The sequence below is a fragment of the Phalangium opilio genome, unplaced genomic scaffold (assembly GCF_054372755.1).
Source record: "Phalangium opilio isolate 3A_F unplaced genomic scaffold, DU_Popi_V2 ptg000352l_1, whole genome shotgun sequence".
In the NCBI taxonomy this organism is placed as follows: Eukaryota; Metazoa; Arthropoda; class Arachnida; order Opiliones; family Phalangiidae; genus Phalangium; species Phalangium opilio.
Window position 1 is genome coordinate 4492055 of NW_028324228.1, and position 17684 is coordinate 4509738.

At 47.2% G+C, this 17684-nt stretch overlaps 40 non-coding genes and 2 pseudogenes across 40 annotated transcripts; all 42 read left to right on the forward strand.

Moving 5' to 3' along the window:
- Positions 1-6: 6 nt before the first annotated feature.
- LOC149606462 (signal recognition particle RNA) lies at positions 7-306 on the forward strand. The gene has a single exon (XR_016377428.1).
- An 89-nt stretch (positions 307-395) lies between these two features.
- On the forward strand, positions 396-695 carry LOC149606463 (signal recognition particle RNA). Its single transcript, XR_016377483.1, has one exon.
- An 89-nt stretch (positions 696-784) lies between these two features.
- On the forward strand, positions 785-1084 carry LOC149606464 (signal recognition particle RNA). The gene has a single exon (XR_016377495.1).
- An 89-nt stretch (positions 1085-1173) lies between these two features.
- LOC149606465 (signal recognition particle RNA) lies at positions 1174-1472 on the forward strand. Its single transcript, XR_016377185.1, has one exon.
- An 89-nt stretch (positions 1473-1561) lies between these two features.
- Positions 1562-1861, forward strand: LOC149606466 (signal recognition particle RNA). Its single transcript, XR_016377183.1, has one exon.
- An 89-nt stretch (positions 1862-1950) lies between these two features.
- Positions 1951-2250, forward strand: LOC149606467 (signal recognition particle RNA). Its single transcript, XR_016377429.1, has one exon.
- Positions 2251-2339: 89 nt separating this feature from the next.
- Positions 2340-2639, forward strand: LOC149606468 (signal recognition particle RNA). The gene has a single exon (XR_016377439.1).
- An 89-nt stretch (positions 2640-2728) lies between these two features.
- LOC149606469 (signal recognition particle RNA) lies at positions 2729-3028 on the forward strand. Its single transcript, XR_016377609.1, has one exon.
- Positions 3029-3117: 89 nt separating this feature from the next.
- On the forward strand, positions 3118-3417 carry LOC149606470 (signal recognition particle RNA). The gene has a single exon (XR_016377116.1).
- Positions 3418-3506: 89 nt separating this feature from the next.
- Positions 3507-3806, forward strand: LOC149606471 (signal recognition particle RNA). The gene has a single exon (XR_016377374.1).
- An 88-nt stretch (positions 3807-3894) lies between these two features.
- LOC149606472 (signal recognition particle RNA) lies at positions 3895-4194 on the forward strand. Its single transcript, XR_016377289.1, has one exon.
- An 89-nt stretch (positions 4195-4283) lies between these two features.
- On the forward strand, positions 4284-4583 carry LOC149606473 (signal recognition particle RNA). The gene has a single exon (XR_016377434.1).
- An 89-nt stretch (positions 4584-4672) lies between these two features.
- Positions 4673-4971, forward strand: LOC149606474 (signal recognition particle RNA). Its single transcript, XR_016377186.1, has one exon.
- An 89-nt stretch (positions 4972-5060) lies between these two features.
- On the forward strand, positions 5061-5360 carry LOC149606475 (signal recognition particle RNA). Its single transcript, XR_016377484.1, has one exon.
- Positions 5361-5449: 89 nt separating this feature from the next.
- LOC149606476 (signal recognition particle RNA) lies at positions 5450-5749 on the forward strand. Its single transcript, XR_016377610.1, has one exon.
- Positions 5750-5838: 89 nt separating this feature from the next.
- LOC149606477 (signal recognition particle RNA) lies at positions 5839-6138 on the forward strand. The gene has a single exon (XR_016377117.1).
- An 88-nt stretch (positions 6139-6226) lies between these two features.
- On the forward strand, positions 6227-6526 carry LOC149606478 (signal recognition particle RNA). The gene has a single exon (XR_016377324.1).
- Positions 6527-6615: 89 nt separating this feature from the next.
- On the forward strand, positions 6616-6915 carry LOC149606479 (signal recognition particle RNA). The gene has a single exon (XR_016377435.1).
- Positions 6916-7004: 89 nt separating this feature from the next.
- On the forward strand, positions 7005-7303 carry LOC149606480 (signal recognition particle RNA). The gene has a single exon (XR_016377188.1).
- An 89-nt stretch (positions 7304-7392) lies between these two features.
- LOC149606481 (signal recognition particle RNA) lies at positions 7393-7692 on the forward strand. The gene has a single exon (XR_016377485.1).
- An 89-nt stretch (positions 7693-7781) lies between these two features.
- Positions 7782-8081, forward strand: LOC149606482 (signal recognition particle RNA). The gene has a single exon (XR_016377701.1).
- An 89-nt stretch (positions 8082-8170) lies between these two features.
- LOC149606483 (signal recognition particle RNA) lies at positions 8171-8470 on the forward strand. The gene has a single exon (XR_016377095.1).
- Positions 8471-8559: 89 nt separating this feature from the next.
- Positions 8560-8859, forward strand: LOC149606484 (signal recognition particle RNA). The gene has a single exon (XR_016377447.1).
- An 89-nt stretch (positions 8860-8948) lies between these two features.
- Positions 8949-9247, forward strand: LOC149606485 (signal recognition particle RNA). Its single transcript, XR_016377148.1, has one exon.
- Positions 9248-9336: 89 nt separating this feature from the next.
- On the forward strand, positions 9337-9636 carry LOC149606486 (signal recognition particle RNA). The gene has a single exon (XR_016377097.1).
- Positions 9637-9725: 89 nt separating this feature from the next.
- On the forward strand, positions 9726-10025 carry LOC149606487 (signal recognition particle RNA). Its single transcript, XR_016377521.1, has one exon.
- Positions 10026-10114: 89 nt separating this feature from the next.
- Positions 10115-10413, forward strand: LOC149606488 (signal recognition particle RNA). Its single transcript, XR_016377149.1, has one exon.
- An 89-nt stretch (positions 10414-10502) lies between these two features.
- On the forward strand, positions 10503-10802 carry LOC149606489 (signal recognition particle RNA). Its single transcript, XR_016377436.1, has one exon.
- An 89-nt stretch (positions 10803-10891) lies between these two features.
- Positions 10892-11190, forward strand: LOC149606490 (signal recognition particle RNA). The gene has a single exon (XR_016377151.1).
- An 89-nt stretch (positions 11191-11279) lies between these two features.
- On the forward strand, positions 11280-11579 carry LOC149606491 (signal recognition particle RNA). Its single transcript, XR_016377585.1, has one exon.
- Positions 11580-11668: 89 nt separating this feature from the next.
- On the forward strand, positions 11669-11967 carry LOC149606492 (signal recognition particle RNA). Its single transcript, XR_016377170.1, has one exon.
- An 89-nt stretch (positions 11968-12056) lies between these two features.
- LOC149606493 (signal recognition particle RNA) lies at positions 12057-12356 on the forward strand. Its single transcript, XR_016377451.1, has one exon.
- An 89-nt stretch (positions 12357-12445) lies between these two features.
- On the forward strand, positions 12446-12745 carry LOC149606494 (signal recognition particle RNA). Its single transcript, XR_016377498.1, has one exon.
- Positions 12746-12834: 89 nt separating this feature from the next.
- LOC149606495 (signal recognition particle RNA) lies at positions 12835-13134 on the forward strand. Its single transcript, XR_016377422.1, has one exon.
- Positions 13135-13223: 89 nt separating this feature from the next.
- On the forward strand, positions 13224-13504 carry LOC149606496 (signal recognition particle RNA; annotated as a pseudogene).
- Positions 13505-13593: 89 nt separating this feature from the next.
- LOC149606497 (signal recognition particle RNA) lies at positions 13594-13893 on the forward strand. Its single transcript, XR_016377276.1, has one exon.
- Positions 13894-13982: 89 nt separating this feature from the next.
- On the forward strand, positions 13983-14282 carry LOC149606498 (signal recognition particle RNA). The gene has a single exon (XR_016377527.1).
- Positions 14283-14371: 89 nt separating this feature from the next.
- Positions 14372-14671, forward strand: LOC149606499 (signal recognition particle RNA). Its single transcript, XR_016377675.1, has one exon.
- Positions 14672-14760: 89 nt separating this feature from the next.
- On the forward strand, positions 14761-15041 carry LOC149606500 (signal recognition particle RNA; annotated as a pseudogene).
- An 89-nt stretch (positions 15042-15130) lies between these two features.
- On the forward strand, positions 15131-15430 carry LOC149606501 (signal recognition particle RNA). Its single transcript, XR_016377277.1, has one exon.
- Positions 15431-15519: 89 nt separating this feature from the next.
- LOC149606502 (signal recognition particle RNA) lies at positions 15520-15819 on the forward strand. The gene has a single exon (XR_016377381.1).
- An 89-nt stretch (positions 15820-15908) lies between these two features.
- On the forward strand, positions 15909-16208 carry LOC149606503 (signal recognition particle RNA). Its single transcript, XR_016377316.1, has one exon.
- The last annotated feature ends 1476 nt before the right edge of the window (positions 16209-17684 follow it).

The window sequence follows — 17684 nt, forward strand, 5'->3', positions numbered from 1 at the left end:
TTTGCAGCTGGGAGTTGTGGCGTTCCCCTGTAATCCAGCCCTTCGGAAGCTAGAATCGATGGATGGTATGAGGTTGGGATTCCTGTAACTCAAGGACTCGTGTAGATCGGACGTCCGCGTTAAGCTGGGTGTCAATATGGTCGTCTTCAGGTAACTGATGAACCACCAGGTTGTTCTAAGGAGGGACAAACCGGCTCAGGGCGGTAACGCAGCAGGCAAAAGTTCCCGCATTCGGCAGTGACGGGATAACGTCTGAGAGCGAGCTTCCAGTCACAACGCAACCAATACGACCGTACACGATTCTTATGTCAGTCTTTACACTTCAGATAGTGATTTTAACTTCAATGTTGTTATCCTTTCAAAGTTTGAATTGTTTTATTCGAGGTAACTTTGCAGCTGGGAGTTGTGGCGTTCCCCTGTAATCCAGCCCTTCGGAAGCCAGAATCGATGGACGGTATGAGGTTGGGATTCCTGTAACTCAAGGACTCGTGTAGATCGGACGTCCGCGATAAGCTGGGTGTCAATATGGTCGTCTTCAGGTAGCTCATGGACCACCAGGTTGTTCTAAGGAGGGACAAACCGGCTCAGGGCGGTAACGCAGCAGGCAAAAGTTCCCGCATTCGGCAGTGACGGGATAACGTCTGAGAGCGAGCTTCGAGTCACAACGCAATCAATACGACCGTACACGATTCTTATGTCAGTCTTTACACTTCAGATAGTGATTTTAACTTCAATGTTGTTATCCTTTCAAAGTTTGAATTGTTTTATTCGAGGTAACTTTGCAGCTGGGAGTTGTGGCGTTCCCCTGTAATCCAGCCCTTCGGAAGCTAGAATCGATGGATGGTATGAGGTTGGGATTCCTGTAACTCAAGGACTCGTGTAGATTGGACGTCCGCGTTAAGCTGGGTGTCAATATGGTCGTCTTCAGGTAACTGATGAACCACCAGGTTGTTCTAAGGAGGGACAAACCGGCTCAGGGCGGTAACGCAGCAGGCAAAAGTTCCCGCATTCGGCAGTGACGGGATAACGTCTGAGAGCGAGCTTCCAGTCACAACGCAACCAATACGACCGTACACGATTCTTATGTCAGTCTTTACACTTCAGATAGTGATTTTAACTTCAATGTTGTTATCCTTTCAAAGTTTGAATTGTTTTATTCGAGGTAACTTTGCAGCTGGGAGTTGGGGCGTTGCCCTATATCCAGCCCTTCGGAAGCTAGAATCGATGGACGGTATGAGGTTGGGATTCCTGTAACCCAAGGACTCGTGTAAATAGGACGTCCGCGTTAAGCTGGGTGTCAATATGGTCGTCTTCAGGTAACTGATGGACCACCAGGTTGTTCTAAGGAGGGACAAACCGGCTCAGGGCGGTAACGCAGCAGGCAAAAGTTCCCGCATTCGGCAGTGACGGGATAACCTCTAAGAGCGAGCTTCGAGTCACAACGCAACCAATACGACCGTACACGATTCTTATGTCAGTCTTTACACTTCAGATAGTGATTTTAACTTCAATGTTGTTATCCTTTCAAAGTTTGAATTGTTTTACTCGAGGTAACTTTGCAGCTGGGAGTTGTGGCGTTGCCCTATAATCCATCCCTTCGGAAGCTAGAATCGATGGACGGTATGAGGTTGGGATTCCTGTAACCCAAGGACTCGTGTAAATCGGACGTCCGCGTTAAGCTGGGTGTGAATATGGTCGTCTTCAGGTAGCTCATGGACCACCAGGTTGTTCTAAGGAGGGACAAACCGGCTCAGGGCGGTAACGCAGCAGTCAAAAGTTACCGCATTCGGCAGTGACGGGATAACGTCTGAGAGCGAGCTTCGAGTCACAACGCAACCAATACGACCGTACACGATTCTTATGTCAGTCTTTACACTTCAGATAGTGATTTTAACTTCAATGTTGTTATCCTTTCAAAGTTTGAATTGTTTTATTCGAGGTAACTTTGCAGCTGGGAGTTGTGGCGTTCCCCTGTAATCCAGCCCTTCGGAAGCTAGAATCGATGGATGGTATGAGGTTGGGATTCCTGTAACTCAAGGACTCGTGTAGATCGGACGTCCGCGTTAAGCTGGGTGTCAATATGGTCGTCTTCAGGTAACTGATGAACCACCAGGTTGTTCTAAGGAGGGACAAACCGGCTCAGGGCGGTAACGCAGCAGGCAAAAGTTCCCGCATTCGGCAGTGACGGGATAACGTCTGAGAGCGAGCTTCCAGTCACAACGCAACCAATACGACCGTACACGATTCTTATGTCAGTCTTTACACTTCAGATAGTGATTTTAACTTCAATGTTGTTATCCTTTCAAAGTTTGAATTGTTTTATTCGAGGTAACTTTGCAGCTGGGAGTTGTGGCGTTCCCCTGTAATCCAGCCCTTCGGAAGCCAGAATCGATGGACGGTATGAGGTTGGGATTCCTGTAACTCAAGGACTCGTGTAGATCGGACGTCCGCGATAAGCTGGGTGTCAATATGGTCGTCTTTAGGTAGCTCATGGACCACCAGGTTGTTCTAAGGAGGGACAAACCGGCTCAGGGCGGTAACGCAGCAGGCAAAAGTTCCCGCATTCGGCAGTGACGGGATAACGTCTGAGAGCGAGCTTCGAGTCACAACGCAATCAATACGACCGTACACGATTCTTATGTCAGTCTTTACACTTCAGATAGTGATTTTAACTTCAATGTTGTTATCCTTTCAAAGTTTGAATTGTTTTATTCGAGGTAACTTTGCAGCTGGGAGTTGTGGCGTTCCTCTGTAATCCAGCCCTTCGGAAGCCAGAATCGATGGACGGTATGAGGTTGGGATTCCTGTAACCCAAGGACTCGTGTAGATCGGACGTCCGCGATAAGCTGGGTGTCAATATGGTCGTCTTCAGGTAGCTCATGGACCACCAGGTTGTTCTAAGGAGGGACAAAACGGCTCAGGGCGGTAACGCAGCAGGCAAAAGTTCCCGCATTCGGCAGTGACGGGATAACGTCTGAGAGCGAGCTTCGAGTCACAACGCAACCAATACGACCGTACACGATTCTTATGTCAGTCTTTACACTTCAGATAGTGATTTTAACTTCAATATTGTTATCCTTTCAAAGTTTGAATTGTTTTACTCGAGGTAACTTTGCAGCTGGGAGTTGTGGCGTTGCCCTATAATCCATCCCTTCGGAAGCTAGAATCGATGGACGGTATGAGGTTGGGATTCCTGTAACCCAAGGACTCGTGTAAATCGGACGTCCGCGTTAAGCTGGGTGTGAATATGGTCGTCTTCAGGTAGCTCATGGACCACCAGGTTGTTCTAAGGAGGGACAAAACGGCTCAGGGCGGTAACGCAGCAGGCAAAAGTTCCCGCATTCGGCAGTGACGGGATAACGTCTGAGAGCGAGCTTCGAGTCACAACGCAACCAATACGACCGTACACGATTCTTATGTCAGTCTTTACACTTCAGATAGTGATTTTAACTTCAATGTTGTTATCCTTTCAAAGTTTGAATTGTTTTATTCGAGGTAACTTTGCAGCTGGGAGTTGTGGCGTTCCCCTGTAATCCAGCCCTTCGGAAGCTAGAATCGATGGATGGTATGAGGTTGGGATTCCTGTAACTCAAGGACTCGTGTAGATCGGACGTCCGCGTTAAGCAGGGTGTCAATATGGTCGTCTTCAGGTAACTGATGAACCACCAGGTTGTTCTAAGGAGGGACAAACCGGCTCAGGGCGGTAACGCAGCAGGCAAAAGTTCCCGCATTCGGCAGTGACGGGATAACGTCTGAGAGCGAGCTTCGAGTCACAACGCAACCAATACGACCGTACACGATTCTTATGTCAGTCTTTACACTTCAGATAGTGATTTTAACTTCAATGTTGTTATTCTTTAAAGTTTGAATTGTTTTATTCGAGGTAACTTTGCAGCTGGGAGTTGTGGCGTTCCCCTGTAATCCAGCCCTTCGGAAGCTAGAATCGATGGATGGTATGAGGTTGGGATTCTTGTAACTCAAGGACTCGTGTAGATCGGACGTCCGCGTTAAGCTGGGTGTCAATATGGTCGTCTTCAGGTAACTGATGAACCACCAGGTTGTTCTAAGGAGGGACAAACCGGCTCAGGGCGGTAACGCAGCAGGCAAAAGTTCCCGCATTCGGCAGTGACGGGATAACGTCTGAGAGCGAGCTTCGAGTCACAACGCAACCAATACGACCGTACACGATTCTTATGTCAGTCTTTACACTTCAGATAGTGATTTTAACTTCAATGTTGTTATCCTTTCAAAGTTTGAATTGTTTTATTCGAGGTAACTTTGCAGCTGGGAGTTGTGGCGTTCCCCTGTAATCCAGCCCTTCGGAAGCCAGAATCGATGGACGGTATGAGGTTGGGATTCCTGTAACTCAAGGACTCGTGTAGATCGGACGTCCGCGATAAGCTGGGTGTCAATATGGTCGTCTTCAGGTAGCTCATGGACCACCAGGTTGTTCTAAGGAGGGACAAACCGGCTCAGGGCGGTAACGCAGCAGGCAAAAGTTCCCGCATTCGGCAGTGACGGGATAACGTCTGAGAGCGAGCTTCGAGTCACAACGCAACCAATACGACCGTACACGATTCTTATGTCAGTCTTTACACTTCAGATAGTGATTTTAACTTCAATGTTGTTATCCTTTCAAAGTTTGAATTGTTTTATTCGAGGTAACTTTGCAGCTGGGAGTTGGGGCGTTGCCCTATATCCAGCCCTTCGGAAGCTAGAATCGATGGACGGTATGAGGTTGGGATTCCTGTAACCCAAGGACTCGTGTAAATAGGACGTCCGCGTTAAGCTGGGTGTCAATATGGTCGTCTTCAGGTAACTGATGGACCACCAGGTTGTTCTAAGGAGGGACAAACCGGCTCAGGGCGGTAACGCAGCAGGCAAAAGTTCCCGCATTCGGCAGTGACGGGATAACCTCTAAGAGCGAGCTTCGAGTCACAACGCAACCAATACGACCGTACACGATTCTTATGTCAGTCTTTACACTTCAGATAGTGATTTTAACTTCAATGTTGTTATCCTTTCAAAGTTTGAATTGTTTTATTCGAGGTAACTTTGCAGCTGGGAGTTGTGGCGTTCCCCTGTAATCCAGCCCTTCGGAAGCCAGAATCGATGGACGGTATGAGGTTGGGATTCCTGTAACTCAAGGACTCGTGTAGATCGGACGTCCGCGATAAGCTGGGTGTCAATATGGTCGTCTTCAGGTAGCTCATGGACCACCAGGTTGTTCTAAGGAGGGACAAACCGGCTCAGGGCGGTAACGCAGCAGGCAAAAGTTCCCGCATTCGGCAGTGACGGGATAACGTCTGAGAGCGAGCTTCGAGTCACAACGCAATCAATACGACCGTACACGATTCTTATGTCAGTCTTTACACTTCAGATAGTGATTTTAACTTCAATGTTGTTATCCTTTCAAAGTTTGAATTGTTTTATTCGAGGTAACTTTGCAGCTGGGAGTTGTGGCGTTCCTCTGTAATCCAGCCCTTCGGAAGCCAGAATCGATGGACGGTATGAGGTTGGGATTCCTGTAACCCAAGGACTCGTGTAGATCGGACGTCCGCGATAAGCTGGGTGTCAATATGGTCGTCTTCAGGTAGCTCATGGACCACCAGGTTGTTCTAAGGAGGGACAAAACGGCTCAGGGCGGTAACGCAGCAGGCAAAAGTTCCCGCATTCGGCAGTGACGGGATAACGTCTGAGAGCGAGCTTCGAGTCACAACGCAACCAATACGACCGTACACGATTCTTATGTCAGTCTTTACACTTCAGATAGTGATTTTAACTTCAATATTGTTATCCTTTCAAAGTTTGAATTGTTTTACTCGAGGTAACTTTGCAGCTGGGAGTTGTGGCGTTGCCCTATAATCCATCCCTTCGGAAGCTAGAATCGATGGACGGTATGAGGTTGGGATTCCTGTAACCCAAGGACTCGTGTAAATCGGACGTCCGCGTTAAGCTGGGTGTGAATATGGTCGTCTTCAGGTAGCTCATGGACCACCAGGTTGTTCTAAGGAGGGACAAAACGGCTCAGGGCGGTAACGCAGCAGGCAAAAGTTCCCGCATTCGGCAGTGACGGGATAACGTCTGAGAGCGAGCTTCGAGTCACAACGCAACCAATACGACCGTACACGATTCTTATGTCAGTCTTTACACTTCAGATAGTGATTTTAACTTCAATGTTGTTATTCTTTAAAGTTTGAATTGTTTTATTCGAGGTAACTTTGCAGCTGGGAGTTGTGGCGTTCCCCTGTAATCCAGCCCTTCGGAAGCTAGAATCGATGGATGGTATGAGGTTGGGATTCCTGTAACTCAAGGACTCGTGTAGATCGGACGTCCGCGTTAAGCTGGGTGTCAATATGGTCGTCTTCAGGTAACTGATGAACCACCAGGTTGTTCTAAGGAGGGACAAACCGGCTCAGGGCGGTAACGCAGCAGGCAAAAGTTCCCGCATTCGGCAGTGACGGGATAACGTCTGAGAGCGAGCTTCGAGTCACAACGCAACCAATACGACCGTACACGATTCTTATGTCAGTCTTTACACTTCAGATAGTGATTTTAACTTCAATGTTGTTATCCTTTCAAAGTTTGAATTGTTTTATTCGAGGTAACTTTGCAGCTGGGAGTTGTGGCGTTCCCCTGTAATCCAGCCCTTCGGAAGCCAGAATCGATGGACGGTATGAGGTTGGGATTCCTGTAACTCAAGGACTCGTGTAGATCGGACGTCCGCGATAAGCTGGGTGTCAATATGGTCGTCTTCAGGTAGCTCATGGACCACCAGGTTGTTCTAAGGAGGGACAAACCGGCTCAGGGCGGTAACGCAGCAGGCAAAAGTTCCCGCATTCGGCAGTGACGGGATAACGTCTGAGAGCGAGCTTCGAGTCACAACGCAACCAATACGACCGTACACGATTCTTATGTCAGTCTTTACACTTCAGATAGTGATTTTAACTTCAATGTTGTTATCCTTTCAAAGTTTGAATTGTTTTATTCGAGGTAACTTTGCAGCTGGGAGTTGGGGCGTTGCCCTATATCCAGCCCTTCGGAAGCTAGAATCGATGGACGGTATGAGGTTGGGATTCCTGTAACCCAAGGACTCGTGTAAATAGGACGTCCGCGTTAAGCTGGGTGTCAATATGGTCGTCTTCAGGTAACTGATGGACCACCAGGTTGTTCTAAGGAGGGACAAACCGGCTCAGGGCGGTAACGCAGCAGGCAAAAGTTCCCGCATTCGGCAGTGACGGGATAACCTCTAAGAGCGAGCTTCGAGTCACAACGCAACCAATACGACCGTACACGATTCTTATGTCAGTCTTTACACTTCAGATAGTGATTTTAACTTCAATGTTGTTATCCTTTCAAAGTTTGAATTGTTTTATTCGAGGTAACTTTGCAGCTGGGAGTTGTGGCGTTCCCCTGTAATCCAGCCCTTCGGAAGCCAGAATCGATGGACGGTATGAGGTTGGGATTCCTGTAACTCAAGGACTCGTGTAGATCGGACGTCCGCGATAAGCTGGGTGTCAATATGGTCGTCTTCAGGTAGCTCATGGACCACCAGGTTGTTCTAAGGAGGGACAAACCGGCTCAGGGCGGTAACGCAGCAGGCAAAAGTTCCCGCATTCGGCAGTGACGGGATAACGTCTGAGAGCGAGCTTCGAGTCACAACGCAATCAATACGACCGTACACGATTCTTATGTCAGTCTTTACACTTCAGATAGTGATTTTAACTTCAATGTTGTTATCCTTTCAAAGTTTGAATTGTTTTATTCGAGGTAACTTTGCAGCTGGGAGTTGTGGCGTTCCTCTGTAATCCAGCCCTTCGGAAGCCAGAATCGATGGACGGTATGAGGTTGGGATTCCTGTAACCCAAGGACTCGTGTAAATCGGACGTCCGCGATAAGCTGGGTGTCAATATGGTCGTCTTCAGGTAGCTCATGGACCACCAGGTTGTTCTAAGGAGGGACAAAACGGCTCAGGGCGGTAACGCAGCAGGCAAAAGGTCCCGCATTCGGCAGTGACGGGATAACGTCTGAGAGCGAGCTTCGAGTCACAACGCAACCAATACGACCGTACACGATTCTTATGTCAGTCTTTACACTTCAGATAGTGATTTTAACTTCAATGTTGTTATCCTTTCAAAGTTTGAATTGTTTTATTCGAGGTAACTTTGCAGCTGGGAGTTGTGGCGTTGCCCTATAATCCAGCCCTTCGGAAGCTAGAATCGATGGACGGTATGAGGTTGGGATTCCTGTAACCCAAGGACTCGTGTAAATCGGACGTCCGCGTTAAGCTGGGTGTGAATATGGTCGTCTTCAGGTAGCTCATGGACCACCAGGTTGTTCTAAGGAGGGACAAAACGGCTCAGGGCGGTAACGCAGCAGGCAAAAGTTCCCGCATTCGGCAGTGACGGGATAACGTCTGAGAGCGAGCTTCGAGTCACAACGCAACCAATACGACCGTACACGATTCTTATGTCAGTCTTTACACTTCAGATAGTGATTTTAACTTCAATGTTGTTATCCTTTCAAAGTTTGAATTGTTTTATTCGAGGTAACTTTGCAGCTGGGAGTTGTGGCGTTCCCCTGTAATCCAGCCCTTCGGAAGCTAGAATCGATGGATGGTATGAGGTTGGGATTCCTGTAACTCAAGGACTCGTGTAGATCGGACGTCCGCGTTAAGCAGGCTGTCAATATGGTCGTCTTCAGGTAACTGATGAACCACCAGGTTGTTCTAAGGAGGGACAAACCGGCTCAGGGCGGTAACGCAGCAGGCAAAAGTTCCCGCATTCGGCAGTGACGGGATAACGTCTGAGAGCGAGCTTCGAGTCACAACGCAACCAATACGACCGTACACGATTCTTATGTCAGTCTTTACACTTCAGATAGTGATTTTAACTTCAATGTTGTTATCCTTTCAAAGTTTGAATTGTTTTATTCGAGGTAACTTTGCAGCTGGGAGTTGGGGCGTTGCCCTATATCCAGCCCTTCGGAAGCTAGAATCGATGGACGGTATGAGGTTGGGATTCCTGTAACCCAAGGACTCGTGTAAATAGGACGTCCGCGTTAAGCTGGGTGTCAATATGGTCGTCTTCAGGTAACTGATGGACCACCAGGTTGTTCTAAGGAGGGACAAACCGGCTCAGGGCGGTAACGCAGCAGGCAAAAGTTCCCGCATTCGGCAGTGACGGGATAACGTCTGAGAGCGAGCTTCGAGTCACAACGCAACCAATACGACCGTACACGATTCTTATGTCAGTCTTTACACTTCAGATAGTGATTTTAACTTCAATGTTGTTATCCTTTCAAAGTTTGAATTGTTTTATTCGAGGTAACTTTGCAGCTGGGAGTTGTGGCGTTGCCCTATAATCCAGCCCTTCGGAAGCTAGAATCGATGGACGGTATGAGGTTGGGATTCCTGTAACCCAAGGACTCGTGTAAATCGGACGTCCGCGTTAAGCTGGGTGTGAATATGGTCGTCTTCAGGTAGCTCATGGACCACCAGGTTGTTCTAAGGAGGGACAAAACGGCTCAGGGCGGTAACGCAGCAGGCAAAAGTTCCCGCATTCGGCAGTGACGGGATAACGTCTGAGAGCGAGCTTCGAGTCACAACGCAACCAATACGACCGTACACGATTCTTATGTCAGTCTTTACACTTCAGATAGTGATTTTAACTTCAATGTTGTTATCCTTTCAAAGTTTGAATTGTTTTATTCGAGGTAACTTTGCAGCTGGGAGTTGGGGCGTTGCCCTGTAATCCAGCCCTTCGGAAGCTAGAATCGATGGATGGTATGAGGTTGGGATTCCTGTAACTCAAGGACTCGTGTAGATCGGACGTCCGCGTTAAGCTGGGTGTCAATATGGTCGTCTTCAGGTAACTGATGAACCACCAGGTTGTTCTAAGGAGGGACAAACCGGCTCAGGGCGGTAACGCAGCAGGCAAAAGTTCCCGCATTCGGCAGTGACGGGATAACGTCTGAGAGCGAGCTTCGAGTCACAACGCAACCAATACGACCGTACACGATTCTTATGTCAGTCTTTACACTTCAGATAGTGATTTTAACTTCAATGTTGTTATCCTTTCAAAGTTTGAATTGTTTTATTCGAGGTAACTTTGCAGCTGGGAGTTGGGGCGTTGCCCTATATCCAGCCCTTCGGAAGCTAGAATCGATGGACGGTATGAGGTTGGGATTCCTGTAACCCAAGGACTCGTGTAAATAGGACGTCCGCGTTAAGCTGGGTGTCAATATGGTCGTCTTCAGGTAACTGATGGACCACCAGGTTGTTCTAAGGAGGGACAAACCGGCTCAGGGCGGTAACGCAGCAGGCAAAAGTTCCCGCATTCGGCAGTGACGGGATAACGTCTGAGAGCGAGCTTCGAGTCACAACGCAACCAATACGACCGTACACGATTCTTATGTCAGTCTTTACACTTCAGATAGTGATTTTAACTTCAATGTTGTTATCCTTTCAAAGTTTGAATTGTTTTATTCGAGGTAACTTTGCAGCTGGGAGTTGTGGCGTTCCCCTGTAATCCAGCCCTTCGGAAGCCAGAATCGATGGACGGTATGAGGTTGGGATTCCTGTAACTCAAGGACTCGTGTAGATCGGACGTCCGCGATAAGCTGGGTGTCAATATGGTCGTCTTCAGGTAGCTCATGGACCACCAGGTTGTTCTAAGGAGGGACAAACCGGCTCAGGGCGGTAACGCAGCAGGCAAAAGTTCCCGCATTCGGCAGTGACGGGATAACGTCTGAGAGCGAGCTTCGAGTCACAACGCAACCAATACGACCGTACACGATTCTTATGTCAGTCTTTACACTTCAGATAGTGATTTTAACTTCAATGTTGTTATCCTTTCAAAGTTTGAATTGTTTTATTCGAGGTAACTTTGCAGCTGGGAGTTGGGGCGTTGCCCTATATCCAGCCCTTCGGAAGCTAGAATCGATGGACGGTATGAGGTTGGGATTCCTGTAACCCAAGGACTCGTGTAAATAGGACGTCCGCGTTAAGCTGGGTGTCAATATGGTCGTCTTCAGGTAACTGATGGACCACCAGGTTGTTCTAAGGAGGGACAAACCGGCTCAGGGCGGTAACGCAGCAGGCAAAAGTTCCCGCATTCGGCAGTGACGGGATAACGTCTGAGAGCGAGCTTCGAGTCACAACGCAACCAATACGACCGTACACGATTCTTATGTCAGTCTTTACACTTCAGATAGTGATTTTAACTTCAATGTTGTTATCCTTTCAAAGTTTGAATTGTTTTATTCGAGGTAACTTTGCAGCTGGGAGTTGTGGCGTTCCCCTGTAATCCAGCCCTTCGGAAGCCAGAATCGATGGACGGTATGAGGTTGGGATTCCTCTAACTCAAGGACTCGTGTAGATCGGACGTCCGCGATAAGCTGGGTGTCAATATGGTCGTCTTCAGGTAGCTCATGGACCACCAGGTTGTTCTAAGGAGGGACAAACCGGCTCAGGGCGGTAACGCAGCAGGCAAAAGTTCCCGCATTCGGCAGTGACGGGATAACGTCTGAGAGCGAGCTTCGAGTCACAACGCAACCAATACGACCGTACACGATTCTTATGTCAGTCTTTACACTTCAGATAGTGATTTTAACTTCAATGTTGTTATCCTTTCAAAGTTTGAATTGTTTTATTCGAGGTAACTTTGCAGCTGGGAGTTGGGGCGTTGCCCTATATCCAGCCCTTCGGAAGCTAGAATCGATGGACGGTATGAGGTTGGGATTCCTGTAACCCAAGGACTCGTGTAAATAGGACGCCCGCGTTAAGCTGGGTGTCAATATGGTCGTCTTCAGGTAACTGATGGACCACCAGGTTGTTCTAAGGAGGGACAAACCGGCTCAGGGCGGTAACGCAGCAGGCAAAAGTTCCCGCATTCGGCAGTGACGGGATAACGTCTGAGAGCGAGCTTCGAGTCACAACGCAACCAATACGACCGTACACGATTCTTATGTCAGTCTTTACACTTCAGATAGTGATTTTAACTTCAATGTTGTTATCCTTTCAAAGTTTGAATTGTTTTATTCGAGGTAACTTTGCAGCTGGGAGTTGTGGCGTTCCCCTGTAATCCAGCCCTTCGGAAGCCAGAATCGATGGACGGTATGAGGTTGGGATTCCTGTAACTCAAGGACTCGTGTAGATCGGACGTCCGCGATAAGCTGGGTGTCAATATGGTCGTCTTCAGGTAGCTCATGGACCACCAGGTTGTTCTAAGGAGGGACAAAACGGCTCAGGGCGGTAACGCAGCAGGCAAAAGTTCCCGCATTCGGCAGTGACGGGATAACGTCTGAGAGCGAGCTTCGAGTCACAACGCAACCAATACGACCGTACACGATTCTTATGTCAGTCTTTACACTTCAGATAGTGATTTTAACTTCAATGTTGTTATCCTTTCAAAGTTTGAATTGTTTTATTTGAGGTAACTTTGCAGCTGTGAGATGTGGCGAGCTCCTGTAATCCAGCCCTTTGGAAGCTAGAATCGATGGATGGTATGAGCTTGGGATTCCTGTGACTCATGGACTCGTGTAGATCGGACGTCCGCGTTAAGCTGGGTGTCTACATGGTCGTCTTCAGGTAACTGATGGACCACCAGGTTGTTCTAAGGAGGGACAAACCGGCTCAGGGCGGTAACGCAGCAGGCAAAAGTTCCCGCATTCGGCAGTGACGGGATAACGTCTGAGAGCGAGCTTCGAGTCACAACGCAACCAATACGACCGTACACGATTCTTATGTCAGTCTTTACACTTCAGATAGTGATTTTAACTTCAATGTTCTTATCCTTGCAAAGTTTGAAATGTTTTATTCGAGATAACTTTGCAGCTGGGAGTTGTGGCGAGCTCCTGTAATCCAGCCCTTTGGAAGCTAGAATCGATGGATGGTATGAAGTTGGGATTCCTGTGACTCATGGACTCGTGTAGATCGGACGTTCGCGTTAAGCTGGGTGTCAATATAGTCGTCTTCAGGTAACTGATGGACCACCAGGTTGTTCTAAGGAGGGACAAAACGGCTCAGGGCGGTAACGCAGCAGGCAAAAGTTCCCGCATTCGGCAGTGACGGGATAACGTCTGAGAGCGAGCTTCGAGTCACAACGCAACCAATACGACCGTACACGATTCTTATGTCAGCCTTTACACTTCAGATAGTGATTTTAACTTCAATGTTGTTACCCTTGCAAAGTTTGAATTGTTTTATTCGAGGTAACTTTGCAGCTGGGAGTTGTGGCGAGCTCCTGTAATTTAGCCCTTTGGAAGCTAGAATCGATGGATGGTATGAGGTTGGGATTCCTGTGACTCATGGACTCGTGTAGATCGGAATTCCGCGTTAAGCTGGGTGTCAATATGGTCGTCTTCAGGTAACTGATGGACCACCAGGTTGTTCTAAGGTGGGACAAAACGGCTCAGGGCGGTAACGCAGCAGGCAGTGACGGGATAACGTCTGAGAGCGAACTTCGAGTCACAACGCAACCAATACGACCGTACACGATTCTTATGTCAGCCTTTACACTTCAGATAGTGATTTTAACTTCAATGTTGTTACCCTTGCAAAGTTTGAATTGTTTTATTCGAGGTAACTTTGCAGCTGGGAGTTGTGGCGAGCTCCTGTAATCCAGCCCTTTGGAAGCTAGAATCGATGGATGGTATGAGGTTGGGATTCCTGTGACTCATGGACTCGTGTAGATCGGACGTCCGCGTTAAGCTGGGTGTCAATATGGTCGTCTTCAGGTAACTGATGGACCACCAGGTTGTTCTAAGGAGGGACAAAACGGCTCAGGGCGGTAACGCAGCAGGCAAAAGTTCCCGCATTCGGCAGTGACGGGATAACGTCTGAGAGCTAGCTTCGAGTCACAACGCAACCAATACGATCGTACACGATTCTTATGTCAGTCTTTACACTTCAGATAGTGATTTTAACCTCAATGTTCTTATCCTTGCAAAGTTTGAAATGTTTTATTCGAGATGACTTTGCAGCTGGGAGTTGTGGCGTGCTCCTGTAATCCAGCCCTTTGGAAGCTAGAATCGATGGATGGTATGAGGTTGGGATTCCTGTGAATCATGGACTCGTGTAGATCGGACGTCGGCGTTAAACTGGGTGTCAATATGGTCGTCTTCAGGTAACTGATGGACCACCAGGTTGTTCTAAGGAGGGACAAAACGGCTCAGGGCGGTAACGCAGCAGGCAAGAGTTCCCGCATTCGGCAGTGACGGGATAACGTCTGAGAGCGAGCTTCGAGTCACAACGCAACCAATACGACCGTACACGATTCTTATGTCAGTCTTTACACTTCAGATAGTGATTTTAACTTCAATGTTGTTATCCTTTCAAAGTTTGAATTGTTTTATTCGAGGTAACTTTGCAGCAGTGAGATGTGGCGAGCTCCTGTAATCCAGCCCTTTGAAAGCTAGAATCGATGGATGGTATGAGCTTGGGATTCCTGTGACTCATGGACTCGTGTAGATCGGACGTCCGCGTTAAGCTGGGTGTCTACATGGTCGTCTTCAGGTAACTGATGGACCACCAGGTTGTTCTAAGGAGGGACAAAACGGCTCAGGGCGGTAACGCAGCAGGCAAAAGTTCCCGCATTCGGCAGTGACGGGATAACGTCTGAGAGCGAGCTTCGAGTCACAACGCAACCAATACGACCGTACACGATTCTTATGTCAGCCTTTACACTTCAGATAGTGATTTTAACTTCAATGTTGTTACCCTTGCAAAGTTTGAATTGTTTTATTCGAGGTAACTTTGCAGTTGGGAGTTGTTGCGAGCTCCTGTAATCCAGCCCTTTGGAAGCTAGAATCGATGGAGGGTATGAGGTTGGGATTCCTGTGACTCATGGACTCGTGTAGATCGGAAGTCCGCGTTAAGCTGGGTGTCAATATGGTCGTCTTCAGGTAACTGATGGACCACCAGGTTGTTCTAAGGTGGGACAAAACGGCTCAGGGCGGTAACGCAGCAGGCAGTGACGGGATAACGTCTGAGAGCGAACTTCGAGTCACAACGCAACCAATACGACCGTACACGATTCTTATGTCAGCCTTTACACTTCAGATAGTGATTTTAACTTCAATGTTGTTACCCTTGCAAAGTTTGAATTGTTTTATTCGAGGTAACTTTGCAGCTGGGAGTTGTGGCGAGCTCCTGTAATCCAGCCCTTTGGAAGCTAGAATCGATGGATGGTATGAGGTTGGGATTCCTGTGACTCATGGACTCGTGTAGATCGGACGTCCGCGTTAAGCTGGGTGTCAATATGGTCGTCTTCAGGTAACTGATGGACCACCAGGTTGTTCTAAGGAGGGACAAAACGGCTCAGGGCGGTAACGCAGCAGGCAAAAGTTCCCGCATTCGGCAGTGACGGGATAACGTCTGAGAGCTAGCTTCGAGTCACAACGCAACCAATACGATCGTACACGATTCTTATGTCAGTCTTTACACTTCAGATAGTGATTTTAACCTCAATGTTCTTATCCTTGCAAAGTTTGAAATGTTTTATTCGAGATGACTTTGCAGCTGGGAGTTGTGGCGTGCTCCTGTAATCCAGCCCTTTGGAAGCTAGAATCGATGGATGGTATGAGGTTGGGATTCCTGTGAATCATGGACTCGTGTAGATCGGACGTCCGCGTTAAGCTGGGTGTCAATATGGTCGTCTTCAGGTAACTGATTGACCACCAGGTTGTTCTAAGGAGGGACAAAACGGCTCAGGGCGGTAACGCAGCAGGCAAAAGTTCCCGCATTCGGCAGTGACGGGATAACGTCTGAGAGCTAGCTTCGAGTCACAACGCAACCAATACGACCGTACACGATTCTTATGTCAGCCTTTACACTTCAGATAGTGATTTTAACTTCAATGTTGTTACCCTTGCAAAGTTTGAATTGTTTTATTCGAGGTAACTTTGCAGCTGGGAGTTGTGGCGAGCTCCTGTAATCCAGCCCTTTGGAAGCTAGAATCGATGGATGGTATGAGGTTGGGATTCCTGTGACTCATGGACTCGTGTAGATCGGACGTCCGCGTTAAGCTGGGTGTCAATATGGTCGTCTTCAGGTAACTGATGGACCACCAGGTTGTTCTAAGGAGGGACAAAACGGCTCAGGGCGGTAACGCAGCAGGCAAAAGTTCCCGCATTCGGTAGTGACGGGATAACGTCTGAGAGCTAGCTTCGAGTCACAACGCAACCAATACGATCGTACACGATTCTTATGTCAGTCTTTACACTTCAGATAGTGATTTTAACCTCAATGTTCTTATCCTTCACTGTAAAAAATAACCGTACTGTCTAGTACCTTTAAAGGTATTTTTCAATGCATCCCCAGACGTACCTATATAGGTTCTACAAAATACCGTTGTGTAAGGGTACTCTGAAATACCTCTTGAAGAAGGTACTTTTGAGGACTATAAGGTATTTTGTGATCCCGTAATGGGTATCATTTAAACCTCAACAAAGGTCGGAATAAAACTTTCAAATTGTGAAAGGTACTCCTTATTACCGAAAAGGGTACCTGTTAACACTCAAAAAGGTTCGAAAATATACTTTTAAAGGTATTTTGTGCTACCAAGTTAGGTGTCAAATAAAACCCACAAACAGGTCTAAATTATACTTTCGCGCCATCAAAAATATTTGCGCCACATTTGAAACTGGTAAACTTCATCATTTTCAGACATGGTAAGCAATACACCACTTCGATATAAAAGAGACGGAAAGACACGAGAGTAATATTTTCCTTCCATCTCAACTTTTAGTGTCTTTGTTGTGGGCTTACGGGATGAGGGTAAAATTTTGCCTTCCATCTCGCCTTAAGTGTCTGCGCCGTAGGCTTGCGGGGTCGTGAGAGTTCGCATAGTAAGCAAGGGATCAACCACTCAAGATTTCCCGATACTACATTTAGCTCCCCCTTGTTAAGGAAGGTGTGATACTGTTATAGTGTAAAGGTAATTCAGGGTCACATATACATGTAAATTTTTTGAATGGCGACTGAAGGCGTAAGCTCGGATTCAAACCTTTATATTAACTATGTATGCCTTATATCATAATTGTATTGCCTTTAAATGATGTAACGTATGCTAGTGTACATAGCTGTCAAAGAAAATAATTAATATTAATTATATGTAATTAAATATTTAAGAAAAACCACTAGCTAGGAAACTTGAGATTGAAATTGAAATCTCGGGTAGAAAACCACTACCTTATTCTACCCTACCGAACCTAATCTTTATGGTTATTATTAATATTCCAACAGAGATTTCTTCTACGCTGTCATTACTAGTGCTACTGGTGAAATGAACAGTTAGTGTTAGAGAATTTGGGCTAGAAGTATTATATCATGTATTTTACTTTAGTAGTGTTAGTTAAAATCAGCACGCCGGAACTAAAAACTCCCTCTAAAGGAGTCTGTTAAGTCCTTTTCTAGTTCCAGGGTACGATAACATACCACCAGAAGCGCTGAAACTCTAAAAGGTTTCACTATATACCTTATATTTCCAAAATACCCCTTTCGAAATCATTTAATACCCGTACTGTGAGACAACTAATAGACTACGTTCATGGGTACTAAAAAGGTCGCGGAGGTATTTTATAGTACCTTCAAAGTACCTTTATTTTTGACAGTGTTGCAAAGTTTGAAATGTTTTATTCGAGATGACTTTGCAGCTGGGAGTTGTGGCGTGCTCCTGTAATCC